We start from the raw sequence: 13589 nt of genomic DNA, 5'->3' as shown, positions 1-13589 counted from the left end.
GGGAAAAGCAGCAGTGAAAGGGAAAAGCAGCAGTGAAAGGGAAATGCAGCAGTGAAAGGGAAATGCAGCAGTGAAAGGGAAATGCAGCAGTGAAAGGGAAAAGCTGGACTAAAAGTGAAAATCAAGACTAAAATGGAAAAGCAACAGTGAAAGTGAAAAGCAAGACTAAAAGTGAAAAGCAAGACTCAAAGTGAAAAGCAAGACTCAAAGGGAAAAACAGCAGTGAAAGGGAAAAGAAAGACTAAAATGTCAAACCAGCAGTGAAAGGGAAAAGCAAGACTAAAAGGGAAAAGCAGCAGTGACAGGCAAAAGCAGCAGTGAAAGGGAAAAGCAGCAGTGAAAGTGAAATGCAGCAATGAAATGGAAAAGCAGCAGTGAAAGGGAAGAGCAGCAGTCAAATGGAAGAGCAGTAGTGAATGGGAAGAGCAGCAGTGAAAAGGAAGAGCAGCAGTGAAGGGGAAAAGCAGGATTAAAAGGGAAAAGAAAGACTACAAGGGAAAAGCAAGACTAAAAGGGAAATGCACGAGTGAAAGGGAAAAGCAAGAATTATAGGGAAAAGCAGCAGAGAAAGGGAAAAGCAGCAGAGAAAGGGAAAACAGCAGAGAAAGGGAAGTGCAGAAGTGAAAGGGAAGAGCAGCAGTGAAAGGGAAAAACAGCAGTGAAAGGGAAAAGCAAGACTGAAAAAGAAAAGCAAGACTAAAAGGGAAAAGCAGCAGTGAAAGGGAAAAGCAGCAGTGAAAGGGAAAAGCAGCAGTGAAAGGGAAAAGCAGCAGTGAAAGGGAAAAGCAGCAGTGAAAGGGAAAAGCAGCAGTGAATGGGAAAAGCAGCAGTGGAAATGAAAAGCAGCAGTGAAAGGGAAAAGCGGAGTGAACGGGAAAAGCAAGACTAAAAGGGAAAAACAGCAGTGAAAGGGAAAAGCAGCAGTGAATGGGAAAATCAGCAGTGAAAGGGAAGAGCAGCAGTGAAAGGGAATAACAGCAGTGAAAGGGAAAAGCAGCAGTGAAAGGGAAAAGCAGCAGTGAAAGGGAAAAGCAGCAGTGAAAGGGAAAAGCAGCAGTGAAAGGGAAAAGCAGCAGTGAAAGGGAAAAGCAGCAGTGAAAGGGAAAAGCAGCAGTGAAAGGGAAAAGCTGCAGTGAAAGGGAAAAGCTGCAGTGAAAGGGAAAAGCTGCAGTGAAAGGGAAAAGCAGCAGGGAAAGGGAAAAGCAGCAGGGAAAGGGAAAAGCAGCAGGGAAAGGGAAAAGCAGCAGGGAAAGGGAAAAGCAGCAGGGAAAGGGAAAAGCAGCAAGGAAAGGGAAAAGCAGCAGGGAAAGGGAAAAGCAGCAGGGAAAGGGAAGAGTAGCATTGAAAGGGAAAAGCACCAGTGAAAGGGAAGAGCAGCAGTGAAAGGGAAGAGCAGCAGTGAAAGGGAAGAGCAGCAGTGAAATGGAAGAGCAGCAGTGAATGGGAAAAGCAAGACTAAAAGGGAAAAGCAGCAGTGGAAATGAAAAGCAGCAGTGAAAGGGAAAAGCAGCAGTGAAAGGGAATAGCTGCAGTGAAAGGGAAAAGCAGCAGTGAAAGGGAAGAACAGCAGTGAAAGGGAATATCAGCAGTGAAAGGGAAAAGCAGCAGTGAAAGGGAAGAGCAGCAGTGAAAGGGAAAAGCAGCAGTGAAAGAAAAAAACAGCAATGAAAGGGAAAAGCCATACTAAAAGGGAAAAGCAGCAGTGAAAATGAAAAGCAGCAGTGAAAGGGAAAAAGAAGACTAACACGGAAAAGCAGCAGTGAAAGGGAAAAGCAGCAGTGAAAGGGAATATCAGCACTGAAAGGGAAAAGCAGCAGTGAAAGGGAAAAGCAGAAGTGAAAGGGAAAAGCAGCAGTGAAAGGGAAAAGCAGCAGTGAAAGGGAAAAGCAGCAGTGAAAGGGAAAAGCAGCAGTGAAAGGGAAAAGCTGCAGTGAAAGGGAAAAGCAGCAGTGAAAGGGAAAAGCAGCAGTGAAAGGGAAAAGCAGCAGTGAAAGGGAAAAGCAGCAGTGAAAGGGAAAAGCAGCAGTGAAAGGGAAAAGCAGCAGGGAAAGGGAAAAGAAGCAGGGAAAGGGAAAAGAAGCAGGGAAAGTGAAAAACAAGACTAACAGGGAAAAGCAGCAGTGAAAGGGAAGAGTAGCAGTGAAAGGGAAGAGCAGCAGTGAAAGGGAAGAGTAGCAGTGAAAGCAAAGAGCAGCAGTGAAAGCAAAGAGCAGCAGTGAAAGCAAAGAACAGCAGTGAAAGCAAAGAGCAGCAGTGAAAGGGAAGAGCAGCAGTGAAAGGGAAGAGCAGCAGTGAAAGGGAAGAGCAGCAGTGAAAGGGAAGAGCAGCAGTGAAATGGAAGAGCAGCAGTGAATGGGAAAAGCAAGACTAAAAGGGAAAAGCAGCAGTGGAAATGAAAAGCAGCAGTGAAAGGGAAAAGCAGCAGTGAAAGGGAATAGCTGCAGTGAAAGGGAAAAGCAGCAGTGAAAGGGAAGAACAGCAGTGAAAGGGAATATCAGCAGTGAAAGGGAAAAGCAGCAGTGAAAGGGAAGAGCAGCAGTGAAAGGGAAAAGCAGCAGTGAAAGAAAAAAACAGCAATGAAAGGGAAAAGCCATACTAAAAGGGAAAAGCAGCAGTGAAAATGAAAAGCAGCAGTGAAAGGGAAAAAGAAGACTAACACGGAAAAGCAGCAGTGAAAGGGAAAAGCAGCAGTGAAAGGGAATATCAGCACTGAAAGGGAAAAGCAGCAGTGAAAGGGAAAAGCAGAAGTGAAAGGGAAAAGCAGCAGTGAAAGGGAAAAGCAGCAGTGAAAGGGAAAAGCAGCAGTGAAAGGGAAAAGCAGCAGTGAAAGGGAAAAGCTGAAGTGAAAGGGAAAAGCTGAAGTGAAAGGGAACAGCAGCAGTGAAAGGGAAAAGCAGCAGTGAAAGGGAAAAGCAGCAGTGAAAGGGAAAAGCAGCAGTGAAAGGGAAAAGCAGCAGTGAAAGGGAAAAGCAGCAGGGAAAGGGAAAAGAAGCAGGGAAAGTGAAAAACAAGACTAACAGGGAAAAGCAGCAGTGAAAGGGAAGAGTAGCAGTGAAAGGGAAGAGCAGCAGTGAAAGGGAAGAGTAGCAGTGAAAGCAAAGAGCAGCAGTGAAAGCAAAGAGCAGCAGTGAAAGCAAAGAGCAGCAGTGAAAGCAAAGAGCAGCAGTGAAAGCAAAGAGCAGCAGTGAAAGCAAAGAGCAGCAGTGAATGGGAAGAGCAGCAGTGAATGGGAAGAGCAGCAGTGAATGGGAAGAGCAGCAGTGAATGGGAAGAGCAGCAGTGAAAGGGAAGAGCAGCAGTGAAAGGGAAGAGCAGCAGTGAAAGGGATGAGCAGCAGTGAAAGGGAAGAGCAGCAGTGAAAGGGAAGAGCAGCAGTGAAAGGGAAGAGCAGCAGTGAAAGGGAAGAGCAGCAGTGAAAGGGAAGAGCAGCAGTGAAAGGGAAGAGCAGCAGTGAAATGGAAGAGCAGCAGTGAAAGGGATGAGCAGCAGTGAAAAGGAAGTGCAGCAGTGAAAGGGAAGAGCAGCAGTGAAAGGGAAGAGCAGCAGTGAAAGGGAAGAGCAGCAGTGAAAGGGAAGAGCAGCAGTGAAAGGGAAGAGCAGCAGTGAAAGGGAAGAGCAGCAGTGAAAGGGAAGAGCAGCAGTGAAAGGGAAGAGCAGCAGTGAAAGGGAAGAGCATCAGTGAAAGGGCAGTGCAGCAGTGAAAGGGAAGAGCAGCAGTGAGTGGGAAAAGCAGGACTAAAAAGGAAATCACGAGTGAAAAGGAAAAGCAGGACTAAAAGGGAAAAGCAGCAGTGAAAGGGAAAAGCAGCAGTGAATGGGAAAATCAGCAGAGAAAGGGAAAAGCAGCAGTGAAAGGGAAAAGCAGCAGTGAAAGGGAAAAGCAGCAGTGAAAGGGAAAAGCAGCAGTGAATGGGAAAATCAGCAGTGAAAGGGAAGAGCAGCAGTGAAAGGGAATATCAGCAGTTAAAGGGAAATGCAGCAGTGAAAGGGAATAGCAGCAGTGAAAGGGAAGAGCAGCAGTGAAAGGGAAAAGCAGCAGTGAAAGGGAATATCAGCAGTGAAAGGGAAAAGCTGCAGTGAAAGGGAAAAGCTGCAGTGAAAGGGAAAAGCAGCAGTGAAAAGGAAAAGCAGCAGTGAAAGGGAAAAGCAGCAGTGAAAGGGAAAAGAAGCAGGGAAAGGGAAAAGAAGCAGGGAAAGGGAAAAACAAGACTAACAGGGAAGAGCAGCAGTGAAAAGGAAGAGTAGCAGTGTAAGGGAAGAGCAGCAGTGAAAGGAAGAGTAGCAGTGAAAGCAAAGAGCAGCAGTGAAAGCAAAGAGCAGCAGTGAATGGGAAGAGCAGCAGTGAATGGGAAAAGCAGCAATGAAAGGGAAGAGCAGCAGTGAAAGGGAAGAGCAGCAGTGAAAGGGAAGAGCAGCAGTGAAAGGGAAGAGCAGCAGTGAAAGGGAAGAGCAGCAGTGAAAGGGAAGAGCAGCAGTGAAAGGGAAGAGCAGCAGTGAAAGGGAAGAGCAGCAGTGAAAGGGAAGAGCAGCAGTGAATGGGAAAAGCAGGACTAAAAAGGAAAAGCACGAGTGAAAGGGAAAAGCAAGACTAAAAGGGAAAAGCAGCAGTGAATGGGAAAATCAGCAGAGAAAGTGAAATGCAGCAGAGGAAGGGAAGAGCAGCAGTGAAAGGGAAGAGCAGCAGTGAAAGGGAAGAGCAGCAGTGAAAGGGAAGAGCAGCAGTGAAAGGGAAGAGCAGCAGTGAAAGGGAAGAGCAGCAGTGAAGGGGAAGAGCAGCAGTGAAAGGGATGAGCAGCAGTGAAAGGGATGAGCAGCAGTGAAAGGGAAGAGCAGCAGTGAAAGGGAAGAGCAGCAGTGAAAGGGAAGAGCAGCAGTGAAAGGGAAGAGCAGCAGTGAAAGGAAAGAGCAGCAGTGAAAGGGAAGAGCAGCAGTGAAAGGAAAGAGCAGCAGTGAAAGGGAAGAGCAGCAGTGAAAGGGAAGAGCAGCAGTGAAATGGAAGAGCAGCAGTGAAAGGGATGAGCAGCAGTGAAAAGGAAGTGCAGCAGTGAAAGGGAAGAGCAGCAGTGAAAGGGAAGAGCAGCAGTGAAAGGGAAGAGCAGCAGTGAAAGGGAAGAGCAGCAGTGAAAGGGAAGAGCAGCAGTGAAAGGGAAGAGCAGCAGTGAAAGGGAAGAGCAGCAGTGAAAGGGAAGAGCAGTAGTGAAAGGGAAGTGCATCAGTGAAAGGGAAGTGCAGCAGTGAAAGGGAAGAGCAGCAGTGAGTGGGAAAAGCAGGACTAAAAAGGAAAAGCACGAGTGAAAAGGAAAAGCAGGACTAAAAGGGAAAAGCAGCAGTGAAAGGGAAAAGCAGCAGTGAATGGGAAAATCAGCAGAGAAAGGGAAAAGCAGCAGTGAAAGGGAAAAGCAGCAGTGAAAGGAAAGAGCAGCAGTGAAAGCAAGACTAAAAGGGAAAAGCAGCAGTGAAAGGGAAAAACAGCAGTGAAAGGGAAAAGCAGCAGTGAATGGGAAAAGCAGCAGTGAAAGGGAAGAGCAGCAGTGAAAGGGAATATCAGCAGTGAAAGGGAATAGCAGCAGTGAAAGGGAAGAGCAGCAGTGAAAGGGAAGAGCAGCAGTGAAAGGGAAAAGCTGCAGTGAAAGGGAAAAGCTGCAGTGAAAGGGAAAAGCAGCAGTGAAAGGGAAAAGCAGCAGTGAAAGGGAAAAGCAGCAGTGAAAGGGAAAAGCAGCAGTGAAAGGGAAAAGCAGCAGTGAAAGGGAAGAGCAGCAGTGAAAGGGAAAAGAAGCAGGGAAAGGGAAAAGAAGCAGGGAAAGGGAAAAGAAGCAGGGAAAGGGAAAAACAAGACTAACAGGGAAGAGCAGCAGTGAAAAGGAAGAGTAGCAGTGTAAGGGAAGAGCAGCAGTGAAAGGAAGAGTAGCAGTGAAAGCAAAGAGCAGCAGTGAAAGGGAAGAGCAGCAGTGAATGGGAAGAGCAGCAGTGAAAGGGAAAAGCAGCAATGAAAGGGAAGAGCAGCAGTGAAAGGGACGAGCAGCAGTGAAAGGGAAGAGCAGCAGTGAAAGGGAAGAGCAGCAGTGAAAGGGAAGAGCAGCAGTGAAAGGGAAGAGCAGCAGTGAAAGGGAAGAGCAGCAGTGAAAGGGAAGAGCAGCAGTGAAAGGGAAGAGCAGCAGTGAAAGGGAAGAGCAGCAGTGAATGGGAAAAGCAGGACTAAAAAGGAAAAGCACGAGTGAAAGGGAAAAGCAAGACTAAAAGGGAAAAGCAGCAGTGAATGGGAAAATCAGCAGAGAAAGTGAAATGCAGCAGAGGAAGGGAAGAGCAGCAGTGAAAGGGAAGAGCAGCAGTGAAAGGGAAGAGCAGCAGTGAAAGGGAAGAGCAGCAGTGAAAGGGAAGAGCAGCAGTGAAAGGGAAGAGCAGCAGTGAAAGGGAAGAGCAGCAGTGAAAGGGAAGAGCAGCAGTGAAAGGGAAGAGCAGCAGTGAAAGGGAAGAGCAGCAGTGAAAAGGGAGGAGCAGCAGTGAAAGGGAAGAGCAGCAGTGAAAGGGAAGAGCAGCAGTGAAAGGGAAGAGCAGCAGTGAAAGGGAATATCAGCAGTGAAAGGGAAGAGCAGCAGTGAAAGGGAAGAGCAGCAGTGAAAGGGAAGAGCAGCAGTGAAAGGGAAAAGGAGCAGTGAAAGGGAAAAGCAGCAGTGAAAGGGAAAAGCAGCAGTGAAAGGGAAAAGCAGCAGTGAAAGGGAAAAGCAGCAGTGAAAGGGAAAAGCAGCAGTGAAAGGGAAAAGCAGCAGTGAAAGGGAAAAGCAGCAGTGAAAGGGAAAAGCAGCAGTGAAAGGGAAAAGCAGCAGTGAAAGGGAAAAGCAAGACTAAAAGGGAAAAGCAGCAGTGGAAATGAAAAGCAGTAGTGAAAGGGAAAAGCAGAGTGAACGGGAAAAGCAAGACTAAAAGGGAAGAGCAGTAGTGAAAGGGAAGAGCAGCAGTGAAAGGGAAGAGCAGCAGTGAAAGGGAAGAGCAGCAGTGAAAGGGAAGAGCAGCAGTGAAAGGGAAGAGCAGCAGTGAAAGGGAAGAGCAGCAGTGAAAGGGAAGAGCAGCAGTGAAAGGGAAGAGCAGCAGTGAAAGGGAAGAGCAGCAGTGAAAGGGAAAAGCAGCAGTGAAAGGGAAAAGCAAGAATAAAAGGGAAAAGCAGCAGTGAAAGGGAAAAGCAGCAGTGAAAGGGAAAAGCAGAAGTGAAAGGGAAAAGCAGAAGTGAAAGGGAAAAGCAGAAGTGAAAGGGAAAAGCAGAAGTGAAAGGGAAAAGCAGAAGTGAAAGGGAAAAGCAGGACTAAAAGGGAAAAGAAAGACTAAAAGGGAAAAGCAAGACTAAAAGGGAAAAGAAAGACTAAAAGGGAAAAACAAGACTAAAAGGGAAAAGCAGCAGTGAAAGGGAAAAGGAAGACTAAAAGGGAAAAGCAGCTGTGAAAGGGAAAAGCAGCAGTGAAAGGGAAAAGCAGCAGTGAAAGGGAAAAGCAGCAGTGAAAGGGAAAAGCAGCAGTGAAAGGGAAATGCAGCAGTGAAAGGGAAATGCAGCAGTGAAAGGGAAATGCAGCAGTGAAAGGGAAAAGCTGGACTAAAAGTGAAAATCAAGACTAAAATGGAAAAGCAACAGTGAAAGTGAAAAGCAAGACTAAAAGTGAAAAGCAAGACTAAAAGGGAAAAGCAAGACTAAAAGGGAAAAACAGCAGTGAAAGGGAAAAGCAAGACTAAAATGTCAAACCAGCAGTGAAAGGGAAAAGCAAGACTTAAAGGGAAAAGCAGCAGTGACAGGCAAAAGCAGCAGTGAAAGGGAAAAGCAGCAGTGAAAGTGAAATGCAGCAATGAAATGGAAAAGCAGCAGTGAAAGGGAAGAGCAGTAGTGAATGGGAAGAGCAGTAGTGAATGGGAAGAGCAGCAGTGAAGGGGAAGAGCAGCAGTGAAGGGGAAGAGCAGCAGTGAAGGGGAAGAGCAGCAGTGAAGGGGAAAAGAAAGACTACAAGGGAAAAGCAAGACTAAAAGGGAAATGCACGAGTGAAAGGGAAAAGCAAGAATTATAGGGAAAAGCAGCAGAGATAGGGAAAACAGCAGAGAAAGGGAAGTGCAGAAGTGAAAGGGAAGAGCAGCAGTGAAAGGGAAAAACAGCAGTGAAAGGGAAAAGCAAGACTAAAAGGGAAAAGCAAGACTGAAAAAGAAAAGCAAGACTAAAAGGGAAAATCAGCAGTGAAAGGGAAAAGCAGCAGTGAAAGGGAATATCAGCAGTGAAAGGGGAAAGCAGCAGTGAAACGGAAGAGCAGCAGTGAAAGGGAAAAGCAGCAGGGGAAGGGAAAAGCAGCAGGGGAAGGGAAAAGCAGCAGTGAAAGGGAAAAACAAGACTAACAGGGAAAAGCAGCAGTTTAAGGGAAAAGCAGCAGTGAAAGGGAAGAGCAGCCGTGAAAGGGAAGAGCAGCCGTGAAAGGGAAGAGCAGCCGTGAAAGGGAAAAGGAACAAGAAAATGCAGCCCTGAAAGGGAGAATCAGAACTGATATAGAAAAGCAGCCCTGAAAGGGAAAAGGAGCCCTGAAAAAGAAAATAAGCAAAGGAAAGCAGCCCTGAAAGGGAAAAGCAGCCCTGAAAAAGAAAATAAGCAAAAAAAGCAGCCCTGAAAGGAAAAAGCAGCTCCGAAAGGGAAAGGAACAGCATAAAGTAACACTGATAGGAAAAAGGAGTACATAAAGGGCAAAGGTAGCACTGAAAGAGAAAAGGAGCCCTGAAAGGGAAAAGCATCAAAGCAAGGGCAAAGAAGCACTGAAAGGTAAAAGGAACAAGCACAGGGAGCAGGCAGGTAGGCACAGCAAAGCAGCAAGCAAAGCCCAATCTTTCAGAGGGGGCCTGCTAACAGGAAGCCCAGCTATTGCCCTCCCAAAGAAACTCCACCATTTTGACAGCGAAAACAGAAACTACTGTTTCGGTTCTCATGACTCTTCCCTGCGCTCCCAAATAAATGGTTTCGTGACATCCTCTACCACACTGCAACTGCTCTGAATAATCAAAATTATATCATTCATGACAGAAGAAACTCACTTTTGCCTGGTGGCAACGACAGTCCATTCCCATCCTGTCCCTCCATGTAATGAACATTGCATTTGGCCTTCTAACAGCCTCCTGGATGAATCCACCAAAAGCAAGGAAGCACCCTGCCCTTACTCTGAAGAGAGAAAGAAAGCAAGGTTCATGGAAACAGGCACACAAGGCTCGCAACAAGACACGGTGCTCCAGATCATGACAGAGATAGGACTACCACAGTGCCAGAACATGATTTACCACTAAAGGAAACATCTGGGGGCACATTCACAACTTCAGCACAAGCTGTAATGGCTCAGCATATTTAGCTTTCTTATCGTTCAGCTGGAGAACGAGATACTCCCAAGTATCAGTCAGCAAGCACTCGGATGAGCCTGCCCTCTGGTTTTAACGATGACAGACATCATTACTGCCACCTCTGACACCTTACCAGGAGATGCTTCCATTTATTATCCTGGTCTTGATTCCTTCCATCAGCAGCTGCTCCTAAACTGACCTCCATTCATACAGTGATACCACTGACTTCTAGCACGAGCTGACCTGCAAGACAGAGAAGAAAAAGCAGGATGGCAACAAACACTGACATAGCACGTTCAAATATTCTTGAACAGCCGCAAAAGAGACAAAACAGGAGAGAAACGCATCCGCAGCAACACCCCAGTTCATAAAGAAATGCAACTCCAGCCTGGCCTCAGCAGCCCTTATATATTTCTTACACATTTGATTAAGCCAACTGCAATTTGAACCAGGAGAATTCACAGTCTCTTGCAAATGTCACCGTAAAGCAGAATAGGACACAGCAAAAAAAAAAAAAAAAAAAAAGAAAAAAAAAAAAAAAAGAAATATAAAGAAAAAAAGCAAGCCAAAAACCAGGGAATCAAAGTTTAAAAAACCACAGAAAACAAATAGAAAAAAAAACACATACTATCTGTAGCAACAGAAAGACTAGCACAGTGTGAATATACTACAAAGGTAAGGAAAGAATGGCTCACCCACCACTGAGGATGGAAGTGCACAGAACAAACTCCACAGAGGAGAAACCATCAAAAAAAATTCCACCCAGGGGCAGTCAGCCTTCAAAAATGAGCTGTAAGAGAGGTGCAGCCAGGCTCCATCCCTTCCAGTCACTCAGCTGCATTGCCCTCACCTGCACTAACCAGGGCTGACCAGGTCCCTTCCCTAGGTGATAATCAGTGGCTTAGACTGTGATTCAACAGTTCTCATACAGCGTATATAAAGAAAAATAACAAAACATAGATGAAAAACACAACAACAAATAAACCATGAAGGATTTTAGGAAATAACACAGAATTAAAAATAATAATAATAATAAAAGCAAAGAAAAAATAATAAATCAAACAAAAGAAAAAAACTAAGACAAGGAAAAACAGAAAAAAACTTATAAAAAAAAACAAAAAACAAAAAACAAAAAAAAACACGACACAGAAAACACCAAATAGGAAAGAAAACCATAGAACTGCAAAGGAAAAAAAATAACACAGCAAAGCAAAGCACAGATGATAAAAAACAACAAGGAAAACACACCTCCCTGACATGACATCTTGCCTCCTGAGCAGGTCACAGTGTCCCTCACTCAGATGTAGAGCAGGGAGGAAGATGAGACCCCATGTGTTCCTTGCTGCGCACTCCCATCTAAAAGGTCCATATGCTCCTTGGGAAGCACAATGCCACCTGGGGAAAAGAGAAAGCAGGAACAGGACATGCAGGCAGCTATCACCCAGCAGAAGGCCAGATCCTTCCGTCTGTTATCCGCTCCCCTTTTTAGTCCTAATAGGGCCCCGAGGATACAGAAATAGCAGTGCTTAGCAGAAGGACTCGGAGAAGGACCGGTAGAAACTGTCAGGAGGACAACTGGCATCGTGTGGACACAAACAGGCTGTTGGTGCAAGGAAGGAAACAGCACCTGAGCATTTCACCAGACAGGTTCCCTCCTCTCTGTCTTCCTGCAAAGATACAAGGATAAAAACCTCATTTCCTCTGAGCAACAATTGGAAACAAGACCAGAAAATTATTCATTCAAAGGCACTTCTAGGAGATGTATAACAGAGTCCTTCCCAGTTACACGAGCTTACGCTGTGGCCTTTGGAGAAACAAGCTGCCTTTGTGGTCCTGAGGGTTCCTTTTTGTCATCTGTTGGGCACAGCAAGAGAGCTTTTCTTGTACAAATCTATGCCCTGTGTACCTTTCTCCATCCCAAAACCTAGAGTTGTGGTGCAGACACTGGATGCTGACCAGAGCAGTAAAAGAACAGAAGAGGGGAAAAGCAGATACAGGTAAGACACCTAAAAGAAAGGAAAAGTGCAGAAGAGAAGGAAGGATACGGTTAAGAACAAAGGACAGAAGATGGAAAGTGCTATAGAGGATTGGACTGGACATGAGCAGATCAGAGCTACACCAAGGTGTGGCTTCTCCCTGTGTCCCTGTCCACCACTGGCAACATCCCCCAATGACAGGGATGATGCTGCTCCAGCAGCTGATGGGGTTGTGGTCTGGGGTTACGTTCTATGCAGAGCCTCCACAACCTGCTACAGACCCCCAGTTCCCTGCCACTTCTTTTTTTTCCAGGTGTCTGCAAACAAGGAACAGGTGTTCCCCATGCCCTGCATGCTGGTAATTAGTGTGGGCAATTACTGTGTGGGAATTGGGGGAGGGAAATTCAGGGGTGGGATAGTGAGGAGGAATTGGAGGGGGCTGGGAAATTGTTTGGGTGGGACTGTAGAGATCAGGCATGACTGCTAGGATGGGGGATATTTGGTTGGAAATACTGTCATTTCTATTACTCATTGCTTTGTATGATAAGTTATTAAATGCTTTATGTTCCCTCTGCTACATCTCTGCTTGCAGTCATTTGTGCAGTGACAAAGGTCCTCAGCTCTACATGCCCACCTCCAAGGTAGGATGGAGCACCACAGATGGCAGTGTTCCACAGCTGCCACCAGCAGCCCCAGCTCGTCCCTCCACACCTGAGGTTTGAGTGGCTGTGAGAGGAATGTCTCTGTGGAAGTGCAGCTCATTCCTCCCCTCTGATGGGGGCAGAAGGCATCTGCATTTCCCTCATGGCTCTTATTTCCTGTGTTACTGTGGGAAATGAGCTCAGCCACTGTGCTCCCTACTATGGCAAGCTCTGCAGCTCTGCCACTGTCTTTATACTCAGCTGCTCCTGTGTGTAATGCTCCACACTTGGACCCTGCAGAGCCCAAAGGCCTCCTTGGCTGCTGTTACTCACCTGGACATTGAGGGTGCTGTGTCTCCAGTCTGTACCTGCTTCCAGGTGGCACTTGCAAGACACTGCGAGTCCACCTGGTTGGAACTGCAGTCAACAAACACAAATGTGAAAGAAATAAGAAAGGATTCTTTCATTTCACAGGCTTTCATCTCCATTGAAAGATGTTCTGCTGTGCAGCACAGCTGGGAGCATTTCATATGTGCAAAAAAGGGGGATAGGCCCTGGCTGTGCCGGGCCCCCTTCCGGCCCAGGCCCCAAAGCAGCCCCGACTGTGCTGGGTTCCCCTCTCACCTGGGCCCTGCAGTGGCCTCAGCTGTGCCTGGTCCCCCTCTGCTCTGGGCCCTGAGCTGGCCCCAGCTGTGCCTGGTCCTCCTCCATCCTGGGCCCCAAGGCCCTGCCTCTGCCTGCTCCCCCTCTGCTCTGGGCCCTGAGCTGGCCCTAACTGTGCCAGGCCCCCCTCTGGCACAGGCCCTGCCTCAAGCCCCGCCCCCTCTGGGCAGCAGTGCTAGTGCCTGTTGGTTTTGCTCTCTTCCCTCTTCTTTCCCTGTTCTCTTCACAAATGCTTTCAGATCCCCAAGGATGACGTGCACTGATACTGCTGCCTTCTTCCTGCACAAACTTTCTGGGCAGCTCAGCTTTTTCTACAGAGCAGCGTGCCTTTGGAAGTGCTTGGAGGATGTAAACTAACAGCAAGAGAACACTGAGCTCTTCTGGGTCTTTCTAGACATGGCAAAGAGACAGGAGAGAGTGCTCAGCCTCGAGTAGTTGCTTGTATGCAGAAATCACAGTTGTCAACATCTGTGCTGTTTTGCTGTAGGCAGTAGTGTGTGACAAGAAGCCTACAATTATCAATTTAGTGAACGTAATTAATTGTAACAGTTCCCCTTCCTTCTTCCCTCGACACTTGGGTTATGGAGTTCTCCTATGCTATGTGCCGGTGTAATACCTCTGAGCCACAGCACTGTTGCGTTTAGCAAAGCTCATGGCAACAGGCTTTGGCCAACCTCAGAGCTACGTAGATGATGAGAAGATATCCGATGATAGGAGAGAAAATGAACAAGCTCCAAGGTAAGTGTTGTTTTTTCCTTCTAGTCAGCACGCCATCGCTAAATCTTCCATGCTGTGACTTTTATCTTGATAGTGATGATCCCTTAACCTCACACCTTTAGCACAGCACTTTCTGTGGAGATTCCCACCAGTGACAAAGTATTAGTGCCGCTTTTCTGCCTGTTTCTTTTTTGTCTGTATTTTCCAGAATGTGGGTATTTCTTTCATTGCCCACAAACACTGCCCA

At 46.9% G+C, this 13589-nt stretch overlaps 1 long non-coding RNA gene across 1 annotated transcript in view; it reads right to left on the bottom strand.

Annotated features, from left to right (window-relative positions):
• The window catches only part of LOC146759603 (uncharacterized), a 67106-nt gene extending 56856 nt beyond the window's left edge, over positions 1-10250 (bottom strand). Inside the window, exons 1-3 of the long non-coding RNA XR_014932473.1 lie at positions 10196-10250; positions 9479-9588; positions 9049-9172 (exon numbers count right to left, since the gene is read on the bottom strand). This is a non-coding gene — a long non-coding RNA (uncharacterized LOC146759603). The remainder of the gene's footprint in view (positions 1-9048; positions 9173-9478; positions 9589-10195) is intronic.
• Positions 10251-13589: the final 3339 nt, after the last annotated feature.

Source organism: Coturnix japonica, chromosome 10, assembly GCF_054131305.1.
Source record: "Coturnix japonica strain WE chromosome 10, WE-NBRP24, whole genome shotgun sequence".
Classification (NCBI taxonomy): Eukaryota; Metazoa; Chordata; class Aves; order Galliformes; family Phasianidae; genus Coturnix; species Coturnix japonica.
This window is presented reverse-complemented; position numbering and strand designations above follow the sequence as displayed.